This window comes from Mus pahari, chromosome 3 (assembly GCF_900095145.1).
Source record: "Mus pahari chromosome 3, PAHARI_EIJ_v1.1, whole genome shotgun sequence".
Taxonomy (NCBI): domain Eukaryota; kingdom Metazoa; phylum Chordata; class Mammalia; order Rodentia; family Muridae; genus Mus; species Mus pahari.
Genome location: NC_034592.1, coordinates 42105602 through 42124605, shown reverse-complemented (window position 1 = coordinate 42124605; position 19004 = coordinate 42105602). Strand labels below are relative to the sequence as shown.

The 19004-nt window shown below is 36.5% G+C and overlaps 1 pseudogene; it reads right to left on the bottom strand.

Annotated features, from left to right (window-relative positions):
* Positions 1-2005: 2005 nt before the first annotated feature.
* Positions 2006-18184, bottom strand: LOC110317879 (annotated as a pseudogene).
* Between the last annotated feature and the right edge of the window lie 820 nt (positions 18185-19004).

Here is a 19004-nt window from a genome sequence, read left to right as displayed (position 1 = left end):
ATTATGGGAAATTGATCAATTAGTGATAAAATATGTTCAATCTGATATCTGATTAGTCTCTTTACTTTGTTGACCAACTCCAATAGAAAATTTCATATGTTCAATCTAGCCATTCTAGTGTCCTAACAATCATTATTAGACAAATGGATAAATATGCACAAATTATTCAATGATGACTGACATATAAAATATAGTCTAAACTTAAATCAAAGATTAATGAACTCTAAACAAGGCACCACTGTGTTGCTATTTGTAATTCTCTAGAATCATGCCATGTTGTTGTTGCTAATTTAGACTGAGAGCTTAGATGGAAACCAGAACCTAAACTTCTGACTGAACACTTTTATTAAAAGAAGTAAAGCTGCATAATGTCGAGATTAGGTAAGCAGTTAGCAAGGATTTGAAAGAGAAAAACTTTGGGAAGTATTATTTCTTTCTTTCCTTATTTAGACATTAGATTTCATATTTTTCAACATCAATTCATTAGCAGTCATTTTTCTAGATGGCAACCATAAGTGTTTGCTGGAGTGAAAATCCAGGGTAAAATTTGATATTCACTAAAGCTATTTAAAATTCAAGGAATCTCATGTTATTTTTAAAGTCTGTGTTTCTTTTAATGTCACCTAGGCAGTATTCCCCTACAGAATTTTTCAGTATGTGTTGCTCTTGTTAATTTTGTGAATTTATAAGCAATTAAATTCACGGGTATCTTTTTTGCTGAAAACACTACTCGATCATTGTTTCTTGTCAAAATTATTCCAAGGCCATAATGAGGTGCCAAAGGCTATAATTAGATAGGTTACCAAAGCCACCTGAAGCTCTAAACTGTAGGTGATTACACATTGCCCATGTTACCTACTGTGAAGAGTTTACTTGTTCAAGAAATTATAATTAAAGGATGGGATCCTAAAAATAGTGCCATCTAAAATCTCTTAGATTATTGGATTGCTGAATACTAAAATGTGTTGACTTTCAATACCCTGAAATTTTCATGTATTAGTAATATTAATAACATTTGAAAAATCATGTTTAGTAATATTTAAAATGAGGAACTAAATACATTTATTAATGCCAAATATCTAATGGATGGAAAATTTTCCCATCTGCTTTGAGTTTGTAAGATACATTCAAGAATAGTATATACATCTATTTATGGTTAACAGAAAATGTTTTCTGTTTGGATAATATCTGTGAACCATATCAGATCATAAATTTTTACAAGTTTATGATAAATTGATAAACAGACAAACAAAAGATGAAACTTGTCTTTGCTCCTATTTATATTATTGAAATTAAATTTTTTTTGTATGTCGTATTTATATGTTTTCAATACATTAGATTTTCTTAAACATATACGAATGTATAAACACAAGTCAAGCATTTACTTTACTCTACTCAATAGAAACCATATTATTAAATGGCAAATATCTTCAAAAAGGCATTTTTAAATTGAATTCATGTTTAATAGTTACAGGTACCATGCCCCTCCCTTTCCCCTGACTAGGCAGCAGTTGGGTTGGGCAAGGGCTGGGGCATATGCCCCCAGCAGTTAGGACAGCAGCCCAAAGAATGATTTCAGAAAATTAAAAAAAAAAAAAACCCTCCCCCTTTAAAGACACACCAAATTTCAAGAATATATATATTCAAGAATATAATATATATATATATATATATATATCTTAAATTTATACATTAAATCTTAAATATATATAAAGTCATATATATAGTCATACATATATAAAGTCATATATGTGTATGTGTATATATATGTGTATGTGTATATATATATATGCCCTGGGGGGAGGAGAGAGTCACTTGGTAGCATCCTGGAGAGAGGGGCAGGCAGCCTCAAGCCACCCTGCCTCATCAGACACTTTATTAATTAGGTCAAGATACACTGCACTACAAGTACCCACTGCCATTGCCGCCATTGCTGCTGCCACCCCTTGCAGTACTGGTGGCTGGCTGGCGAAGCTATCCATGTATCCAAGTCCCCAACTCGCCATCAGTTGTGACCAGACTAGTCGTCCTCAGCCCCAGGAAGCCAAGGGAAGCATGCTGTGACAGATTTAAGGGCCACATCCCTGCCCTGCTGTTCAGCGGGGTCCTTGATGCTCTTCGAGCTGCAGAAGGCATCTTCCTTCACCACATCTTCATCTTATAGAGCATCAGAGAACATCCGGAGCAGGCTGGCAGGCTGTTCTAAGATCACTATAAGGGCCTGGAGAGCATAGTGTGCTGCTGGTAGCTCCTTCTGCTTGCCACCCAGGTATTTCTGCAGCAGTCTTGTTGGCACTCTCAACACTTGATCATCTAGTAGGAGAGGAGTCTGAAAGATATTTGCAGAATAACAGACAGTTGTCATGAGGGCTCGAACCAACGTATTGGATGCTATCAGCTACTCATTCCGGTTGGCCTCTCGCAAGTCAAACCCACCTGATTACTGCCGCAGTCCTTTAGCAGCTTCTCTAGCTGCCTGAGAAGCTCCTCAAAGGCAAATGCCCTCTGGCCAGGAGCTTAATTCTTCTCCCAAAGTATATTCCACCTTCTTTTCGGCCACAAATGAGCCAGTGTCTTGGCCCTCTGCTGGAAATTCCCTCCAGCTCAGCCCAGCCTCTTGCCACAGCATCCCAACATTTTTGGGATCTATCATCTTGAATAAGAGACCCAGGATCTCCAGCAACAAAGAATTAGCTTTGCCCATGGGTCTTGGTGGCTTTGTAATTTCCCTGAAGAGCACTCCCGTGGGCACCCCATCTTCCTGGAGAATGGGTGTTACCAGTTTTGTCAGGTAAAGCCATACATGAGGGATATCAGTTTTCATGTCCTCAGCCTATTCTAGTGTTTCATACAGCCCTTGATAGTACTGGGCAGTAGAGAGCAGTTAGTGCAGTAGTTGCCCCATATGCTCACGAGCAATGGTACTACACTCCAGCATGGACTTGATGCTGAGCCGTAAAAAGATGAAGAGCAAGGAGGATGAAGCTACATCCTGGACACTGTACTGCCTTCATGTCATTGATATGGGGATATTCCTCAGTGATGGCATTAGGGTTCTTCTCCACCTCATCCACAGAAAGCACAACCTTCAGCAAAGCCCTGCAGGCTCACTGGAGGTAGAGTAGCTTCTGCTTCACAGGATCCTGACCATGATCCTCTGTGAAGCTTGCTGCCTTCAAAAAGGCATTCTTTTTATTAATCTAATGATAACTGAGACTTAATAAAATAAATAGTTGTTTGCAAACTTGCTTTGTCTTCCAAATGCTTTGTGCACTGCTACTCTATACTGGTCTCGCTGAGATCATACATGAACTGGCATGTTACTTTAGTTGGTGAAATCTCTCTAATATTTTACATTATATGTAATATTAAAGGTTATTTTCCTTTCAATTCAACGATTTATCATTTTCATTTCTTCAACCAAAAAACATAACCATATCTCAATATTACTAAATTTAGAAACTCATCTATTGTCTATCACTGGAGAGAATTTGTTACCATGGTGATATGGACATGAAAAACTCTCCTTATTGCTTTAACTACTAAATGTCTTTGTGTATAAAACTTCACCTTTGTTCATTAGATTTGATTTAAATTTCATGATTCTCTAGAATATTCAGAAATTTAATTTAGAGTCTCATAAATCTAAATTACATGCGTATTTTATCTGTTATGGTGTACACTCCAATAGAAACTAAAAAAGATTTGCTCTCAGAAGTTTTATGTCAATAGCATTGTGCTATGACTTTATTTTATATTTGATTCAAAATTCAAAACATAATAATATCCTGGCTTCAAGACAAGAAAATGCTGATCATCTATGTCACTAATGGTCATTGTGAAAAAAATTATTTGTCAAGACTTTTAAAAACTAATCCGTAATGTCTGAGCGTTCATGTGCTGAGCATATGTCAATTATAGCATAAAAATCAAGAATATAATAAACTCACAGAGACCATTATTGCTTATGGGTAAAAGGTTTCATGGCTCACCACTTTGAACTGGATAAATAAGAACTTGAATTGATTAGAGTTTCTTGAAATTTGTGGTTTTGTCTTTTTTTTCAGTTTCTGTAATGAATCTTAAGGGTAGAATAAGTTAAGATTATTTAAATTGTCCCATAACAGGGTGAATTTTATGTCAGCCTTTGATCTTTGGCTAATCTAGAGTACTCAACTGTCCTATTTCTCCATGGAGCAAAAATTGAGTAGTTCTATATTTGCCTTTTTATATGGATTAGAAACTGTTATTGATTGCTCTCATAGAGCTACCAGCTCCTCTTATTTGCTTACTTGCTTTGTGATAATTTCTTACCACTAAAATCTTTATTGCTTTTGGATTTAACTTTATATTAGAAATTCCCCATACTTTGGTTCAAATGAATAAAGTTCACACAAAAGCTGTTCTTCTTTGTCTTTCTATACCTGTTATTTTGCTATAAATCTATACCCCCACATTTAGCCATGTAAAAGAAAGCCATCGCCTGTTTCTTTGGAGTGGTGCATTTCCCTAAGGAAGAGTCTGTAAGTGTGACTGGTGCAAAAACTTCTAGTCTTTCCTGATGTCAGAATAGATATAAAGGATAATTTGATAAAATACACTCCATGATTTGGAGGCATTTGAATCCTCAAATATTATACCAAAAGAGATAAATCCTGTCTCTACCTCCCAGGAAAATGGAGCCTCTGTCATGATGAGTTTGGGTTTGAGGACAAAGGAAGTAAAGGTATTTGGACTCTATTTCGCTGAAACTAGGTAGAGTTCCTTACATAACTATATCTCCATTGCCATATATCTTTTGGGCAATGTTCACATACTTTATATGAGTATTTCTTTCCTAAAAATAATTTCACCACCTGTTATATTTCACTCCGGAAAGGGTCTGAGTAGTTTCTTATACTGCTCACTACAGAGGGAGAAAGTTTTCTTTTTGTCTTTGAGGCAAAAATCTCTGGTAGTTTAATTGGATCCAAATAAATTCTTTAGGATGTGTACAAATTCCAGCTTGGTGTTCAAAATTAGTATGTTGATGATGAAATTAGAAAGCTATAGATAAAACTGAATGCCTCATGACATAATTTTTATTTAGGTTGAATTTGAAATACTCCTAAATATGTACGTTTTTTAAATTATCAGAATATTTATAAATTACTCTGCATGAGTAATTTCTAGTTCTAGTTCTGAAAAACCAATGGAAAAATCATTTGTATGTGGGATTAAATCACGCAAAACATGCTAGCAGTGTTATAAAAATAAGAATTAAATATTCCATAAGAAAGGATCATCTTTTAAACTTCAGTGACTGTAAATTTCAACAAAAAATTAAACATAGACAACTGATTAAAAATAAAGCAAGTTGTATAATCCAAAAATTACTAATGAATAGAAGAGAAAATTTTACAATACATACACATAAGTAAAGAATATCCTCCAGAAATGGATATTTAATATCACTTTAAACAATCACTTATCTTGGGACAAAAAAGAGAATTGTGGGGAAAGGGTCTTGGTATTACAATACAATTAATATTTCCCTTTTCTCCTACAAAGCAGTCTCATGCAAAACAAAAAGTAAAAGAGAAAAAATATGACACATCAAAAACAATTCTATTCCTCCCATGTGGTTTGCCTACATTTTATTTCAATGTATCATTTCATACTTTTAAACTTTATTGGTATATGTAAGGTAAACAAAGAGGATTCATAATGGTATTTTCCTACATGGATATGGAATCCACTGTACTTTCACTTATTGACTTTTTTCATTTCCTTATTCTCAAAGTATAGTTTTGCACTAGAGTGCACATATACCCCAATATTCTAGACCAGAGAATAACAAGTTATTTGATTTGATTTTTCATTGGATTTTTTTTATAGATATTGGGCTTCATATATCACTGGGCTTTGCAGTGCTTAAAATACTCATTATAAACAAGCAAAGAAAAATTATGATTTTTGAATGAGTAGTTACAATGTGTAACATTTTCAAAAATCCATGACTAAATAATTCTGTGGAGTGTGGAAATCCATGCTGAGATGACAGCTGCTATGTGGGGGATGAACTTTAAAAGCAAGATTAAGTGTGCGTGTTTAGTGTTTTTGTCCTTGTCTGTGTCTGTATTTGTACATGTGTGTGTGTGAGACAGAGACACAGACAGACTGATAGACATTGGGAGAAAATGCTTATCCATGGTTAAACATTAAAAATAATTTACTTTCTTAATTTAAATATATGATTTTTATAAATGTCGTTCATATTTATATTCATGCCCAAAATAAAACCCCCAAAAAACCAAATACTATATTTTTAAGAAATGGAAATAAATTCAATTACTTCACTTAATTCATTTGTGGATCATATCCATTTTAGTTACAATAAAAAATTTCTAAATTGAATTAAAAGATTCACATGAAGTAGAAACAAACTGTTTTCTGCTAATTTGCAAGTGTTTATCTAGTATGTAACCGGTGAACATCATGAACTTGGCACTACTAAATGTTAATGATTTGGAGAATCACTGCCAAGACTTTCAAATTTATTATCTAATGAAATTACATTTTACTAGAATTTAGGGTTTTATTTAAAACATAAATTATTAAAACTCACTTGTCAGAAACTTGTTTTTACTTATTGGTATTACAACCTTTTTTCTCTCTCTCTTTTTTTTTTTTATATTGGGTATTTTCTTTATTTACACTTCAAATGTTATCCCCTTTCCAGGTCTCCCCACATCATCTGTAGTGATACAATTTTAGGTAAATATATGTTGATCCCCCAAAGATTGAACTTTGGACAGTTTTCAAGGCAAAAACTAATAACATATCTTGAGATCAGCTAAGCTGATGTAATTATCTGGCTTTCACCCAGTGTACTCATACTTCTTTATTCTAAACTGCTTTTCAAGGAACAATTTTATGAACCATATTATACCTGGAACTTCCCATCTAATCAGCCTTTACAATCTAAACTACTGTATAGAATAAATCTTCAATTACCTGCTCTTTCAATTACCTGACCATAACTAGTGTGTTGTAATCAATTGCTGAATACACCCTCAAGTTGGAGCCAACTACACAGCACGTATCTATCATAAATGTTGAAAAAATTTTAGATATTGATTAATAACACATATTTGTTGTAAGACATATTTCTGTGTAAGTTAGAAAAAGTAATACGACTTCATGTAGAAGTCTGTTAATAGTTTGTAAACAATCCTCTGTTCCTTTACGATGTCAGGTGTTTTTGCTGTTGACTATATAGAGAGCAAAGCCCTTTGTTAGGTAGTGGAAGAGACAGGCCCAGAGTCAGGCACACACACACACACACACACACACACACACACACACACACACACACACATAACAGAAAGACAACAGATATACTAGTATTCACAAACTACAGACAGATGGAAGATAAATGGAGAGAAGAGAAGAATTCAAATTTGGCCCTACCTTCAGTCAAATTACTCCGAGAGGAACTGCTTTGATTTCACCCTTTACTGTGATACCAGCAATGCTTGTATTCTCTGAGTTTTACCTTAATGCATTAATCCATACAGGCATCCTAATAGGTCTACTTAAATACAGGATTTTATTTATGAGAATTAACATGCCTTAAATATTTAGCAAAATCCCAATAGAATAAAATCAATCCCCTTGTCTCTATAGGCAAGTTACACATTTTTATGGTCCAATATTTGCAAAACTATATTTGTTTCTCTAGTATATAATATTATCTCAAAAGTTTAAATAAAATTTAAACTGAATGAGAAAGGGTGAGGAATTATATATTGAACCACCGTATCTGTTATTCAACATAAATAAAATAAAATTTATAAGAAAACTTCCAATTAAAATGTTCAAATGTAACCAAGTCTGGCCTCGAACTCAGTCCTCCTGCCTCTGCTTCATTCAGCAAATCGTACCAGCATGCAGAGCAGAGACTGAAATAAAGGCATCCAGCTGGCCATCAATGGGAGGAGAGGCCCTTGGTATTGCGAAGATCATATGCCCCAGTACAGGGGAATGCCAGGGCCAGGAAGTGGGAATGGGTGGGTTAGGGAACAGGGAGGGGGGAGGATATAGGGGGCTTTGGGGATAGCATTTGAAATGTAAGTGAAGAAAATACCTAATAAAAATGCCTCAAAAATAAAATAAAATATAGTATGAATATGGAATCTTATGGAGCTATTCTAGTATCATTGATTGAAATTTTGCATTGTTCATTATATTGTTTATATGTAACATGATTACTTGTATTATATATGTAATTATTTGTGATTATTATTTATAATTTGTAATATTGTATGAGAACAATATCACTGTTTCATGAAGTATGTTTTTGCTTCAGGAAACCTCATGCAATATATTAAAAGTTATTTCAACAAATACATATAAAAACAAACAAACAAACAAACAAGGCCATCCAGAGACTACCCCACCTGGGGAACCATCCCATATACAGACACCAAACGCAGATGCTATTGTGGATGCCAAGAAGTGCTTGCTAACAGGAGCCTGATATGGCTGTCTCCTGAGAAGCTATTCTAGAAACTGACAAATACAGAGGCTGATGATCACAGCCAACCACTGGACTGAGCATATAGACCCCAATAGAGGAGTTAGAGAAAGGACTGAAGGAGCTGAAGGGGTTTGCAACCCCACAGAAAGAACAACAATGTCAACCAACCAGAGCCCCCCCCCCCCGAGCTCCCAGAGACTAAACCATCAACCAAAGAATATACATGGAGGGACCCATGGCTCCAACTACATATGTAGCAAAGGATGTCCTTTTTTGGCATCAATGGGAGAGAGACCCTTTGTCCTATGAAGGCTTGATGCCCCAGTGAAGAGAAATGTCAGGACAGTGAGGTGAGAGTGGATGGGAAGGGGAGCACCATCATAGAAGCAGGGGGAGGGGGAGGGGATAGAGGGGTTTAGGAGGAGAAACCAGGAAAGGAGATAACATTTGAGATATAAGTAAAGAAAGTATCCAATGAAAAATAAATAAAGTATCCAAATGTGGTGCTTGAGAGATGTCTTATCAGGTAAACACATTAATGGCTTTTACAGAGGATTAGAATCTGGTACCTAACATTCACAGAATCAGATGCAGATATTTGCACCCAACCAATGGACAGAAGCAGCTGACCCCTGTAGCTGAATTAGGGCAGACTTAAAGAAGCTGAGGAGAAGGGCGATCCTGTAGGATGACCAGCTGTCTCAATTAATTTGCCCCCCGAGATTTCTCAAACATTGGACCATCAAACAGGCAGCATACACCAGCTGATATGAGGCCCCTAACACACATACAGTAGAAGACGTCCTGGTCTGTGTTCATTCAGAGATGATGCACCTAATCCTCAAGGGACTGGAGGCCCCACATTAAGATACAGGTCAGGAGGTGTGGGGGGTGGGAACATACACGTGGAGACAGGTGAGTTTGGAGGAGGTATGAGATGTGGAGCAGTTGGAGGGTGGATGGGGGAAATAAAATTCGGATTGTAAAAAAATAATTAATAAAAAACGAAATAGAAAAATGTAACACAACTTCAAAATTTATAATTCTATAAAACATAATGATTCTGGAAAAAAACCTTTGATGGTACCATACCTTATTTAAATAAATATTTAATGTCATATTTAACTACTTTATAGGACGTTCTTACATCCATTTCAGATGACAAATTGTATACTTTCTGAAGCACCAATAGCCTATAGTCTGAATGGTTTACTGATTTCTATATATAAAACAATTTACAGGCTAAGGGTATTAGTAACTGTTCTGTTGATGAGAAGAGACACCATGACCAAGGCAATTAATATAAGATCAAGTATTTAATTGGGGCTTGTTTGTAGTTTCAAAGAGTCATCATGATGGTGGGGGGCATAGAGGAATTCAGTCGGGCGCTAGAGCGTAACTTCTAGCTACATCCTGATTTATAGGCAGAGAGAATTTTGGCCTTGGCATGGATTTTGAAACCTGCTATTTCATGAACTGAATGGAGTTACATATGGTTCTGAGCTAACATATAGGCGCTGTATCTTAATGTGGATTTTCTATTAGGACAATATTTCTCTTGCCCTTTAAGCCAAGTCTACAACCCAGGATTGCATATTTTTATACCAAATGTTTACATTTATAAATATGAGCTGCATAGAGAAATTGAAAGGTTCTGATTTAGTAGTATATAGTTTGTATTGTTATATAACAAATTCCTGAAATTTTCTTTACTTCAAAAACTATAAACCAATCACCTAATTAGTCTACATGTCAGAAGTGTGTTTCCTGTAGTCCAAAATCAACCTGTGGGAAGGATAGCTGGGTTCATCTTTGAGGGTTGTGGAAAAAAATCTCTTCTGGTCTTGTATACTGCTTTAGCATCTGGTTCTTTCTTCTGGAATCAAATCTATTTGAAAAGCATCTGAAAATTTTGTTTATGACCACAAAACACATTTTGTCCTGCCACAGAGAGGATAGGCCAATTAATAATAATAATAATAATAATAATAATAATAATAATAATAATAATAATAATATATGCAAATAAAAACTAACTCTGGCAATCTGTTCTAATCTGGCCTCATTCTGCCTTCACTTGTACTGGTTTGTTCTCTCTTTAACCTGTCTCTGTAAAACTGTCTCTGTAAAAACTGCCAAGAACTCTACTCCACTGCACTGCCTCTCATCACACTGACTGAACAGAACTTCCTCACACTTTCTCTCCACACTGCTCTTTTAAATACCTTCTCTTTCTTTTGCTGGTCTCATGAGAATTGGGCATATCATATGTCTGACTCATCCTGTCAATATTTTCTCTGATTCATCACTTTGTGAGACCCTCAGTTAGATATCACTTTCAAACCTGTCTGCTTTCTTTTATTAACTAATCTCTCCTATGTTTTTTGAGATTAAAGGTGTGAACTAGGACATGTCTGTATTCCAGTCAGAGCTGCTATGGTACTTCATTAAAATTTCTCTACACCTTTTGGCCTGTGCTTTCTGCCTGGGCAGATCACCAGCTTGTCTGCTCCTCTGAAGACCCAACAGTCTGAAGGCCTCCCAGGAGCTTTGTTGCATGCAGGACAACTGGTAAGAAACCCTCCCAAATGACTGCAGCAACTGGGAGCCTTGAGGAGCCCCATAGACTTGGGACCAATCACCTCCCAACACCTCTACCATCCTGGATTCCACTCTCCTCCCAGCCTGCACATACCACAGGGGCAGATTATCAACTTGTCTGACCCTCTGAAGATACCACAGTCTGAAGACCTCCCAGGAGGTTGGCTGCACACAGGGCAACAAATCATCAGCTTGTCTGCTCTTCTGAAGACCCCATAACCTCAAGGTCTCACAGAAGATCTGCTTCAGCCAGGGCTAAAGGCCTCTCAGGAGACCTGAAGCAACCCAGTGACATAGAAGTCAGGGTCCAGAAAGGGACACCCAGACCAGCTAACACCAGAGATAACCAGATGTCCAGAGGCATGCACAAAACCGTAAGCAACAGAAGTCAATATACTTTAGCAACATCAGAAACAAGGTCTCCCACCACAGCAAGCCCTGGGCATAACAACACATCTGAAAATCAGGATGCTGACATAAAATCCTATATCGTAAAGATAATAGAGTCCTTAAAGAAGGATTAAAATAGTTCACTGAAAGAAATACAGGAAAACATGGGTAAAGAGACAGAATTCCTTAATGATGAAACAAATAAATCCCTTAAAGAAATTCAGGAAAACACAATCATACAGGTAAGGAATTTAACAAGGTGGTTCAAGACCTAAAAGGGGAAATAGAAACAATAAAGAAAACACAAATAAAGGCAACCCTTGAAATCTAAAACCTAGAAAAGTGGTGAAGAATTAGAGATGTAAGTATCCCCAACAGAGTGCAAGAGACAGAAGACATAATCTCAGGTAGAAGATACCTTAGAAGATATTGACACAACAAAGAAAATTCAAAGCTTAAAAAACTTCTAACCAATGCATCCAAGAAATACAGGAAAGAATGAAAAGACCAAACCTAAGAATAATAGGAGTAAAGGAGAGCAAAAACTCCGAGCTCCAGGGCACAAAACATCTTCAACAAAATCATAGAAGAAAAATTCCTTAACCTAAAAAAAGATATGGCCGTAAATGTACAAGAGGCCCATAGAACACCAAATAAATTGGACTGGAAAAGAAAATCCTCTTGTCACATAATAATCAAAGCACTAAATGCATAGAACAAAGAAAATTAAAAGCAAGGTCAAGTATTATGGCAGACTTCTCAACAGAGACATCAAAAGCCAGAAAAGCCTGGACAAAGGTCATGAGGACCCAAAGAAAACAAAAATGCAATGCCAGGCTACTATACCCAGCAAAACTCTCAATCAACATAGATGGAGAAACCAAAATATTCCAGGACAAATCCAAATTTAAACAATATCTATCTACCAATCCAGCCCTACTGAGAATTCTAGAAGGAAAATTCCAACATAAGAAGGGTAGCTACACTAAAGGAAAAACAAGATATTAATCATCTCACAACAAAAGGAATCAGATCCACATAATGTGACCTACAAAATCAAACATAACAGGAACAATAATCCATCCTTAATATCTCTCAATATCAGTGGACTTAATTCCCCAAAGAAAGACACAAGCCAACAGACTTGTATGCATACAAGATGCAGCATTTTACTGCATATAAGAAACACAACTCAATAACAGAGGCAGATACTATCTCAGAGTAAAAGGCTAGAAAAATGTATTCCAAGCAAATGATCCCAAGAAGCAAGCTGGAGTAGCCAATCAATTATTTAATAAAAGAGACTTTCAACCAAAAGTTATCAATAGAGATGGAGAATGGCACTTTATACTCAACAAAGGAAAAATACCAAAAGATAAACTCTCAATGCTGAACATGTATGCCCCAAATGCAAGGCCACCCACATTCAAAAAAAGAAACTTTACTAAAGCTCAAAATGCACATTGAACACCAAACAATAATAGTGGGAGACTTCAACACCCCACTCTCACTAATGAACAGGTCAATGAAACAGAAACTAAACAAAGACACAGTGAAACTAACAGAGGTTATGAACCAAATGGATTTAGCAGATCTCTACAGAACATTTCACCTTAAAACAAAAGAATATACCTTCTACTCATCACCTCATAGTAACTTCTCCAAAATTGAACACAAAACAAGCCTCAAGCAATACAAGAAGACTGAATTAAACTTGTGCATCTTATCAGATCACCACAGAGTAAGGGTAGACTTCAGTAACAACAAATGTAACAGAAAGTCCACATACCCATAGAAACTGAATAGCTCTCTACTCAATGCTATCTTTGTCAGGGAAGAAATTTAAAAAATTTAAAAAAAAGATTAAAGACTTCCTGGAATTCAATGGAAAACAAAACAAAACAAAACAAAACCAAAAATGTAGGGATGGGAGGAAAGGTGATCCAGTGACCAGCCCAACTTGGGATCTATCTCATAAGTGCCAACACTGACACTGTTATTGATACTGTGTTGTGCTTACAGACAGGAGCCGACCATCACTGTCCTCTGAGAGGCTCTACCAGAAGCTAATTGAGACAGATGCTGATACCCACAGCCAGGCATTGGACTGAGGTCAGGGACCTCTATGGAAGAGTTAGGGGAAGGATTAAAGGAACTGAAGGGATTGAGAACTAAATAGAAAGACCAAGTGTTCCAACTAACCTAGACCCCTCGGAACTCCCATAGATTAAGCCATCAACCAAACAGCATATATGGGCTGGTCTATGGCCCCAGGAACATGTGTAGCAGAGGACTGCCTTGTGTGGCCTGAGTTGGAGACAATGTCACCCCAATTTTGTAGATATCTTGGAAAAGGAGATGGTGGTTGTGGAAGCACTGTCCTAGAGGCAAAGGAGGAAGGGGTGTAATGAAGTAATGAAGAACTGGGGACGGGGACAGGTGGGAGAGCATCTAGAATATAAGTAAGAAATTATAAAAAAATAAAGAAGCAGAAGCTGTGAAGTTTTTTTGTTTGTTTTTTTTGTTGTTGTTGTTTTTTTTTTTTTTTTTTTTGCTGCTCAGCAGGGGCTTTTCCATCCTAAGCAGTCAATGTCTAGTCTTTTCTTGCCCCTATAGTATGCCTAACTCAGAGACTGCATTCCTAGGAAGAATAGTGCGTTCCAAAAAGTGCTTGCTTGTGCCTTACACCTGACACTTTCCTCAGGCTCTAAGCTTGGATATATAACCACCTAAGTTGGACACCATTTAAAACTGGACTTCCTTTGAGACAACCAGCTCCTGAATAATGACTGGGAGACTTATGTTTATTTATGAATTCATAAGCCTTATAGCAAGGCTTATTTTCAACTAGCTCATAGCTTAATTAACCTGTTAATACTGATATGATTTCTGCCATGTGGCTTGTTAGTTAATTCCCTTTCAGCCCTGCCCTGCTGCTGCTAATTATGGCTGACAAAATCCCAGAACTACTATCGCTGCCACAAAGTCCTGCCTATCCTTTCTTACCTAGGCAATGGATGTTTTATTTAACCAATCAGAGAATGCCTTTGGCAGGTGAGGAAGGACAAAGAAGCATAATACTAAAATATTCTCCCAACACTGTTCTGTCTGATTTTCTCAGTCTTGTACATGGTCCAACACTTCTGGAGAGGAGAAAGGAATATTTCTTGAGGGAATAAGGATTGCTAACAGAAAGAATATTGATTTTTTTTTTTGTCAAGAAGATAGTAGCTATTAGCACTACATGGGTGCATTGCTCAAGAACTCTGTACTGGTACAGACAAGTCCTATACTAAAGATTCCATAGTCCATGAACCTGGCACACAGACTGCCTTAGGCAGATGCCATTTATCACTTGTTATCAATTATGTTCATGTTCCCAAAGTCATTTACATTGTCTGCCTGTCTTCCTTATACACCCAAGATGAAATACAAACAATAATAAACACATATTTGCTTTGATAATACACTGGAAAAATCACATATTACATCCTGAAAGTTTGCCAATAAAATGTATGCTACCACATATACTGTCATTGTTACATCCTAAAACACAGGAGATTAACAAACAAAGGTTTTACCTCTCCATTATATTTTTGAGAAGGAATAAAATTTTTAAAACACAGAAATTTTATCTATATGCATAACTAGATTTGATAATGTTATAGTATCTAAAATGCTTATATCTATAATGACCTTATACACTGCTTTTCTGAATATTTAATGTTATTATGTTCTCAAATATAATACATTTTCTAAGCAGAAACACTTAAAATATTAATATATGAAAGTAGACTAAAACAACTTACTTGGAGAATAAACTTGATAAACAGCCCATTTGCAGTTCTAAAATTTTAATTTTGTCATGCATGATAGCAAACCTCTGTGGTAGTAAATGCAACTTTATGGGGTACTTTTGCAAACTTCCTTATAAGTGACTGTATTTAAATTTGTAGACCTGGCTAAAGTGGATAATCACCTTCTGGTGCTTATTCCTAGCCTGGAATTGATAGTACAGAAAAATAAATTCTAGAGCTGTGCAAACACATAAATTTCTGAATAACCTTTTCCTGTGCCCAGAAAATCAAGAATGCAAGCCCAAGGGGAAAAAGTTGCAGGAAATCCCTGGTTTTCAGGTTTTATGGTTTTCCTCCTCACACACCAAGGAGACAGAAATGCTTTATCCTTACTTCTGTGGATGCATCAGTATCAGAAGTCACTACCTGCTATGTGACCTTAACATTTAGAAAAAAAATAATATGTTCTGTGCCAGAGCACTGGGGTTTAAACTCTGTGTAACAGGGTAGGTCCCACATGACCCAAGCTGACAGGTTTGCCAGTAGGTTGCAAAAGAGTAGTGAGGAGCCTCTATTAGCATAGTGAGGAGCCTCTATTAGCATAGTGAGGAGCCTCTATTAGCCTGGGCCCCATGTAGACACAGAGATCGCCTTACCTTGCACAAGGGCAGGATCTGTAAATGTGCAGGACAATCACATCTACAGAAATAAAATTTGCTCTTAGTTTCTACATGATGGATATTTAAGAAAGGTAATGGTGAAAGGCAATGTTTTCAAACACCCCCCCCTTTTCCTATAAAGCCATATTTATCCTGATTCTCCTTTTTTATAGATAGAGATAAAATACAAGAAGAGTAAAGACATTACTAATGAATGTGTTTTAAATTTTTTTGAAAATTTATTCCTTAAACCTAAAGTGCTTATTTTATGTTTATTTTTTAATAAGTATGCAAATTAATGGTTGCATTATGATATATTGATGCATTGGTTGTCTTGATCTTTGTCTGTCATCCCAACTACCCTACCCATCACACCATTTGTCCCATACTGATTTCTTCTTCTTCCCTGCAGTCCTGCCCCAGATTTTGTGTCATATAGAACATATTGCCTGCTTTTTTCCTTCTACCACTTAAGAACTCTTCCTCATTTCATGATTTATTTCTAGGTTTCTGTGAACACTCCTCTGTGTGTGTGTGTGTGTGTGTGTGTGTGTGTGTGTGTGTGTGTGTATTAAAATCTACGATACATGTAAGAGAATAAACGTGATGTTTGTATTTTGGGTATGGGTTACTTGGTTTTAATTCAATTATTTCTGGTTACATTCATTTTCCTGGACTTATTATGAATTTCTTTTTTACAGGTGAATAAAAGTCCATTAACATGTTCATAAATATACACAACACACACATATACATGTGTGTGTCATTTGTCATTTGTTGGACAAGTAAGCAACTTTAATTTTTCTATGTATTATGAGGAAGGCAACAATAAATAAGAGTGTAAAGTTTTTCTATGGTAGAACATAAAGACCAGAAAAGTTACAGATGTGTCACAAGGCAGTTGCTTTAAGAAACACTCACAAGTATTTCCACAGTAGTTACAAAAGTTCACACATTAACCAAAGTTACTAAGGGTTCTTATTTTCTTGCATCTTCATCCTGTTTCTTTTTTATTAAATAATGTCATTATCCTTTATTGATAACAAAAAAAAATTGATAAAGAATTTTTATTGTCAAATAGGAAATGAGACCCACATATTTCTTGTTGCTTGTTATGGAAATATTAGATTTCTATGGATTTTTATCTTTCATAGTAGCATGATCCTCTATTTATATTCATTTGTTGGTTGTTTTATTAAAAGTTTGAAGTACGCTGGGCAGTGATGGTGAAGGCCTTTAATCCCAGCACTTGGGAGGCAGAGACAGGTGGATTTCTAAGTTCGAGGCCATCCTGGTCTACAAAGTGAGTTCTAGGACAGCCAGAGCTATACAGAGAAACCCTGTCTCGAAAAAAAAAAAATTGGAGTACATTCATGTTTTCTATTTATTTGTATGTTTTTACTTTTTATTTAAAATATATTATTTTCTCATACAATACCTCCTGACCCTAGTTAGCCCTCTCTTCCCTCATCTCAACTACCCCACACACACCTACTCTCTCCTACATATCCCCTGTCCTTCCATTTCCTCTTCAGAAAAAAGCAAGCCCCCAAGGGACAATAGCCAAACATGAGAAAAAGTGATATAATAAATCAAGGCAACAGTGCTCATTGCAAGGCCAGACAAGGCAATCAGAAAGGAGGAAAGTGTCACAAGAGTAGAGAAAAGAGTTAGAGACACACGGATTCCCTCACTTAGGAATCCCCTCAAAAGAAAGTCCACCAAACTGACAACTGTAACATATATGCAGAGGATATAACGTATATTACAGACCCATGTAGGCCCTGAGTCTCCCACTTCAGTTTTGATAATCCATTGTGATCTCTGCTTAGTTGACTTGGTGGGCCATGTTCTCTTGGAGGGAAAGACCTGATGGAGAGCTCCAATTCATGCTCACTCTCAGCACAATGTCTGGTTGTGGTTGTTTCTACCAACTCCTATCTGCTGCCAGGAGAAGCCTCTCTGAGGACAACTGATAAGGCATTGATTTATAAGCATAGCAGAATATCATTAGGAATAATTCAGTGGTTATTTAGTTAGTTCGTTAGTTAATTAGTTAATTGCCGGTCAAGTTAATTCTATCCCATGTCACTGAGTTATCTAGTCTTGCCCATCCAGGCAGTGTAGTACATGGACTCCAGTGACATGAGTCACCAGTTAAACCAGATCTTGGTTGGTCACTCCCACAAATGCTGTGTTACCATTCCTTCACGCATCTTGCAGGCATGACAGATTCCAGGTGGAGGGTTTTGTGACTGGGTCCAGGTTTCTCTTTTAGTAGTCTAATAAGTGCCTTCTTACTCCAAAGTGAGCAGACCATAGGACTGAAGGCTCCATTCCTGCCCAAGCACAACCTCAGTGCGGTCAGTGAACTGTGTAAAGAGGCCCATGCAGTCAGTTTTCAGAGTGATCTTCTGACCTCTCATCGGGCTGATTTGTTTAGGGATTTCCAGAGGACTACCTTAGTGAACAACACAAACAAAAACATCCCAGTCCTACCACTGGAAACCTTAATGGGCTTCCTGAGATAGTCACCTCAGGCTCTGCATCCTGTACTAATAGAAGTACTCACTAGGGTCACCTTCCCTCAGAAATTCCATAAAATTTCCACTTCACTATGTCTCCACACCACCAAAACAGCTCACCACATTTTTTTTTATTTTACTATTTATTTTCTTGACATGAGCCATTATGGCAGGGGTGAGACAGAATTTCAAAGGAGTTTTAGCTTTAATTTGCATTCCCCTGATGGCTCAGTATGTCAAACACTTTAAAATTGATTGACTATTTGTAATTTTTTTGAGAGTTCCTGTTGAAGTCATTAGAGCATTTGATTGGATATGAGTCTGGTTCAATTCTCAGAAATAAATTATTACAAACTACTGTACTGCTATACTAGAGAATAAAAATCATCTTATTATATCAACTGGTGAATAGAAAGGATCTGCCCACATTCAGTATCTACTCAGAAAAAATAAAATTCACCAACAAACACAGCAAACTGGCTTAGTCTAATGATATTTATCAACTAAGCTC